The 6922-nt window shown below is 30.2% G+C and overlaps 1 protein-coding gene across 1 annotated transcript in view; it reads left to right on the top strand.

The window, feature by feature from the left end:
• The first annotated feature begins 5238 nt into the window (after nucleotides 1-5238).
• Nucleotides 5239-6922, top strand: part of LOC111087003 (DNA-binding protein RFX6-like) — a 77850-nt gene continuing 76166 nt past the window's right edge. Inside the window, exons 1-2 of the mRNA XM_022392053.1 lie at nucleotides 5239-5261; nucleotides 5775-5872. The gene's annotated coding sequence lies outside the window, so the exon portion shown is untranslated. The remainder of the gene's footprint in view (nucleotides 5262-5774; nucleotides 5873-6922) is intronic.

The following is a 6922-nucleotide window of genomic DNA, read 5'->3' as shown; positions in this document are numbered from 1 at the left end:
CCTACGTCAAGCACCAAACGAGTACAAAGGCGTAACTAGAAGAGATAATTGTTTGCTTTACTTCTTTATCCACTGTTATATGTTTTAAGTAAAATAAGTTTAAGAAGTTATTTGTAAATAGTAATAATGTATATACATATATTATGTATAATAATTGAAATGTGATTGTATTTTACAAATTACTATTCCACTAAAACACAGCCAAGACAAGTCACTTTGTAAAGACTAAAGGTCAGTTTTATATTATTGGATACAGTAACATGAGTGCATGTGTGCCGCATCATTGTAACTTCTGTATTGTTAGCCAGGCATGACTGACAGGTCAATATAATAAAAATAATAAATATATGTAAATCTATAATGTTATGAGATTTAAGCTATTTAGTCTAAACATTTGTGTTTTTGCATTATAATTTGTAGTCATTCTAGAAAGAAAAAGGTTATAATTTTTATATATTTCCTAATTTTTTATGGTGGTTACGAGATTGGTCAAGCCGAACCTGTACAGAGATTCGTTAGTGAAAATAACAGATAAAATATAAAGTTTTTTCTTAAGAAACATTTGATAATTGTCTGGACATTATAAAGATTTTACATGTGAAATTTGATAATTTTTTTGATGTGTAAAAGTATTTTTAATCTTAAAATGAAAATTACTTTGCATGTTGGATAGGCAACATGTGAAAAAAAAAAAAGCATGAGAAAAACATTGTTTAACAAACCTTAAGACTTGATAAAAAAATCTGATATTTTGAGTATGAAATCCTTGTAATGTTTATTGATAATCTGCCAAAGTTTGTGAACATTTGCTTACTAATTTAAAAGTTATAGCATGAAATCTGTAAAAAGCACAAAATGGTTATGAGGTCGGTCCCAAGGACCGAGCATGTGCTGAAAGAGTTAATACATGTATGTTGATTGAATTGAGAATGATTTTTGTTGTCTGCTTCTGCCTTTTGTTACCTCTACCACTGAAAGTGAATGAATGTTATGTTTTCACCCGTGTGTGTGTGTGTTTGTCAGCAAAATTACTCAAAAATGACTAAATGTATTTGGAAGAAAGTTGGTATACATTTGAACTATTACCCAACTTAGAAGTGATTAGTTTTTGGTGGGTCAAGGTAACAAAATTCACACTATTTTTGCTCTATAAATCAGGCAAAAATTATGAAATTTTAATGAAACTTGGTGGATATATGTATAATATTATTCCTCATTGTCCTGCCAAAAATAGTCAGTGTCCATTGATAATGATGGACATATGGACACATCTTTGTATTTTTTGAGAGTTGAATATGATCAATGCTGCATGGCAGAGGTGTGCACTTTACTGAGTGCTCCCCTAGTTTTTGGCTACATGCTAAGTTCTTCAGGTCTGGAGAGTTATTTTTTCATTGACAAGGAACAACACTGAAAACTTGGGAAAATTAAAGAAGCTCTAAGAATACAAATGGAAAGATCAAGTCTTAACCAAGCAGAACTTGGAATCATCTACTAAAAAGAGTTTAGTTGGGAGTTCTTAGTGTCTTTAGTCAGGGATTCTTAGTGTGTTTAGATGGGAGTTATTAATTTTTTTAGTAGGGAGTTCTTAGTATGTTTAGTCAGGAATGTGTTAATGTGTTTAGTTTAGAGTTCTTAGTATGTTTAATTGGAAGTTCTTAGGTTCTTAGTATGTTTAGTTGAGAGCTCTCTATGTGTTTAGTGAGGAATGTTCTTAGTATGTTTATTCAGAGATGTTCTTAATGTGTTTAGTTGTGAGTTTTTGAAAAACTTGAACTTTATTCAAGATGGCTTGTATCTTATTTTTCATGTACAAAGTTGAATAATATAATTTCTGTTGAGGAGATTATTAGGAATTTGGGTTTGATATGACAAGTGAGAAAGTGAGATGATGTGCTAGGGATTCTAGATATGACTGTACTTCTTGAGAATTTTAATGAAAACTTAAAGTATCCATTTACATAAAATAATAACCAATACTAGCAAGGCCAAAGTCCAAAAATCGGCAATCTATGTACATCCATATTTCCTGAACAACACATTTAAGGACAATGACATTAGTATAGCTGATTAAATATACCATTGTTTGATATGCTAGTTACTTTAATAAACACTAGAACACAAGCAGTGGAATTAGACTACTTTCACAAAGGAAACAACATTGACTTGAAAGGTATTTTTATACTGAGATCAAGTCATCCACTTCAGAAAAAAGCCAAAGCAGAAATTTCATACATAAAACTTCAAACCTATTCTGTATGTGGTGCCTAGAATCCCAAAATAACAACTTTATGTTTGTATCTGGTATATTACTAGATGTAGATGTGTCATGTAGATAATTGCTGAAGCCTCATGAAAACATAACAGGATAGTTGATTTTATATTTTTTATCTTCTTGTCATTTATTTTTTCAACTACTTGGATGAGAAAAATTATTTTTTAAGACTAGTGTAAAAGCATTAACTGAAACATTGTTTTATAATGTAAGAAATTCAGACTTGATACAAATGCTATTTTTTTAACTTGTATTGAAAAATTGCATGAGTAAATATCTCAAATTCTTAATTAATTTTATTTTGAGTATTTTCAATTTTTGTTTCATTTGACAGTTGTTTGACAATTTCACTATCTTCAACTTTGGAAAACCTTATTTGATATTGTTAGTTTCATCTATTGTCAAAGTCATACTGCAAAGTAGTGTCATCTCCTACATAAGAACAACATTGTTGGTTTTTTTTCATGGACTCCTATAAAATAACTTATTTCTTATTGTGATATTTCTGAAGGTTCTTTGCCAGCTGATGAGTCAACTCCAGCAACATGTGATAACACAGAACCTACAGGACCTTCAAATGGACCATCTGTGAATTCATTGGTAAGAACTTACATGAAAAAACTTCAAAAGAAAAGGGATTTTTCTAAAGTTGTACATCAGTCCAGGAACAACTGTGTTCAACCAGTTCAGGCTCTGTGGAAAGAACCTCAAACTTCAAGAACCGATTCGAAGCATGAAAATCCAAAACCTAATGAAAATGATTCAACACCATCAGTAGAACAGGTGGAAGAAACAATTATTACAAATCAAGTTCTGGAAGAGAAACGTAAAAAAACTGAGTATTACTTGAAGCTTCGAGAGTTAGTATTGCCTTTTTTGTTCAACCACTATAGATTACAATTTATTTATACAATGTATATTGTTTGTACGGATATGTACATATGCATTTATTCTTACCATATAATCTGTTTATGAATGTAACCTTTTGACTCTTTCTCCCAAAATAGATAAAGGTTTTTCTTTAATCCACATCATATTCTTTTATTATAAGTTTAAAATAATTCTGAATATTATTGTTGTTATTTTTTATCATTAACAATGATGATACTCATGAAGTTAGTTTTATACATTGCAAGTTTAGTATATAGGTTTAGGAATAATCTAAGTCACCTAACCTGGTGACACCTTTTGAGACCATTTGTTTTGTGACTAAAATAATTCTTTATAGTGAAGTACTCAACTAATGAATCAATGAAATTTATTCATAACAGACTTTAGACATTTTGTTCATTGATTTATATCATGTATTTCAAGTCTGTTTCATAGAGTTATCTTGATTAATATGTAGATTTATTTTTCGTTGTGTTGTATAGAGTTAGCTTGCTTATCAGAAGTTATATATGATAATATTATAAGTGTTGATAGATTTGACTATATATATATAGATAAGTTTGGTATTTTGATGCCAATTCTGAAAGTTTTGATAGTATTATCACTATTGTAATGGGTGTTATTCTCATTTGAAGTTCATTATACTATGTATGTGGCACGTTAGAATTTGTGATCTCAAGATCTACAACTAGTGGCACTCGTATGATAAGTTACTATAGTACTTTTTAATCTCAAAACTTTCAAGTTGATTTTACAAAATCCACCATCATTTGGTAACAAATTTAAACAAGAGAAAATATGTTAGACCAATTTCTCATATAAATTTTTGCATAAGTTTAGGATTTGATTTCTTTCTTCAAACAATTCTGTGAAACTCCAAACATCTTTTAGTGTTGATGAAAAGGCAACTTTTGACATTGATTTGCACTCAGTATAAAATGACAATAAATGTTCATCTATTTCTTATTACTTTTGTTGGTTGAGGTCTCATCCATCATATCCAAGTTTGTTCGATCTCTGAGTTATCTAAAACAATTAAAGTGGTTACAATGAGAAGAACAAAATATCTTATGCTTACTGTTTCTTCTGCTTCACAGTTTCGTGTTGATTAGATTCTGGACAAAATCCTTTTTTTTTCTGAAACCCCATGGTAACCACATCTGCAATGTTTGTATTTTATGCAAACATAACACCTTTCAATCCTGCACTTGCAACTGAGATATTTTATGGATGTTTAGCACTGGGAAAAGGTCTTCTGTAGGTAAATTACTTTGCTAAAAACAGTGGATGTTCACCAAAATTTTGACACAAATGGGAGGAAGAATTCATTTCCAAGTAAAAGTTTCTCTACATAAGGTGAACCGACTAGCACAAAATTTGTATTGTTTAAAATCTCTAATGCTACATTATTATTGATAGGCAATTTTAATGCTTTTTTATAATTTTCTGGATATTGTATTGGCCAAACCACTTTAAGTTCTGTACTATTAACTTCAGATATTAAGGTTAAAATCTAATTTTTCATCAAACATACAGATGACAACCTTTTCCCATGAAAAAAAGCATTTGAGACATATATGAACTGTTGTGATGATATCTTCAACTGAAAATGTAACCAAATGCTGAAACATTCTAAATGGTATTGCTGTGTAGAAACTAAGCTTATTTAATTTGTTAAGTTGGGTAAAGTATAAATATAAGTAGTGTACAATGTATATAAAAACATAAGGAATAGGTAAAGTATATTGTAGGACAAAAGTAATTCTAAACATAATTTAAGTAATTGCTTTATAGGATTAAATAAAGAATATGATTTAATATTTATACGTTTTTTTTATAATACTAGTAGGCTTAAAAACAAGTATGTGTTAATATAGTACTGAAGTGCTTATGTGAGTGATTAAAATATAAATATTGCTTTATGAAATAAGATAAAACAGAGATTGGTGGATAAAAGGATTAAGAAATTTTATAATGGCTTGTAGGTCAGGGTGGAAAAAAGATTGGGTAGGATGCTGGGTCAAGGATGAAGTGGCTGAATTTGATAGTGATGAAGAAGAACCTTCAGACTTCAATGGATGACCTTAAATATATAGTTAGTAAAATTTCACATATTTAAGTAATACATGTTTTTTTTCTTTTTTAATAGTTTAATATGTGTATCAAAAAAGGTCATAATGAAATCTAAATCACAGCACAAACTTTGACGTAACAATAAATTAAGTGTGACTAATGACGTTTCCCTTGTATATCTGGTTTACAGTGTGACATCACAAATTTGTATTATTTTGTCACATCTAACTATTTTGTTTTAACATTTCAAGAGACACAAACAAAGATTGCATTGGATAAAATCACTAGCTCTACTACATCAAACTCATCCCCCACATCATTTTCTCATTATCAGACCTACAACATCCAGCCAGATTTTATTGTAACATACAATATTGAATGTGTGGAATCTATTTTACACAAATAATCATGTCTAGGAAGTGAAGCTATATAATCTAAACTTTATATAATTATTATTCATATAACATATGGCTAATACCTATTACTTTGGAGTTAAAACCAAGATTAATGTGTGTATTTATTTTTCTTTTATTAGGTAAAGAATCATCTTCATATTGTTTTAAGAAAAGATCGACAAAGACAGTATGCAGTGCCTCAATATTGCCAGCAATGTAGATTGATGGTGTGAATATGGTGGGTTTATTGTAATCCAGTGTATCAAAAGTACTATACAGTGATGAAATTTACATTACATTGTATGTTATACTGTCAGTGTAAAGTTTTCACCAGAATCTATTTAAAATGAAAGTAATTTCCACTGCATTTTTTATTGGTATATGATCTATTGGCTGACAATGTAAAAATTAACAGTAAGGATTTCTTTAAATACATTACAGGGAAACAAAATGTTAGGATAGGGATAGGATCCCTGAGAGATGATAAAGGAAGGCTAGTGACTGATGATTATGAGATGGCAAAAAAGTTTACTTTTACTTCGGTGTTTACTAATGAAGATTTAAGCAGTATTCCATATCTTAATCAGTTGATAAATGGAAACAAGATGACTGTGTTAATTCTGAGCTGGTTAAGAAAAAATTGGGAAGTTTAAAAAATGATAAGGCTCCTGGGCCAGATGATATTTCCCTAAGGGTTTTGAAGGAGGTTAAAGATTGGATATGTGAGCCATTTGCTACTATTTTTTGTCAGTCCTTGAATAGTGGGCAGATACCAGAGGATTGGAAGTTAGCTAATGCAACTTCTCTTTTCAAGGGAGGTGATAAAAATTGTCCCAATATTTATAGACCCATTAGTCTTACATCAATTGTGGGAAAAATTTTGAAAAGTCTGTTAAAATATGCTTTGGAAAATCATTTAACAAAGTTTAGAATTTTATTGGATAGTCAACATGGTTTCACTAAGGGAAAATCTTGCCTTACAAATCTTTTAACATTCTTTGAAAATGTTACTACTTATGTAGATGAGGGTAAGGGTGTAGATTTTGTGTATCTGGATTTTCTGAAAGCATTTGACATGGTGCCACATCAAAGGCTTGTAAAAAAATCATCTCTGTAGGTGTGGGGGATAAGTTAGCAAGTTAGATAGAAGAGTGGCTGGATGGAAGAAAGCAGAGGGCTGTTACAAATGGAGTTCAGTCAAACTGGATTAATGTCACAAGTTGGGTACCTCAGGGCTCAGTCTTGAGACCTTTGCATTTTGTGATTTACATCAATTACATAGATGAAG

This window comes from Limulus polyphemus, unplaced genomic scaffold (genome assembly GCF_000517525.1).
Source record: "Limulus polyphemus unplaced genomic scaffold, Limulus_polyphemus-2.1.2 Scaffold1629, whole genome shotgun sequence".
Classification (NCBI taxonomy): domain Eukaryota; kingdom Metazoa; phylum Arthropoda; class Merostomata; order Xiphosura; family Limulidae; genus Limulus; species Limulus polyphemus.
The sequence above is the reverse complement of the archived record's forward strand: the minus strand, read 5'-3'. Positions and strand labels throughout refer to the sequence as shown.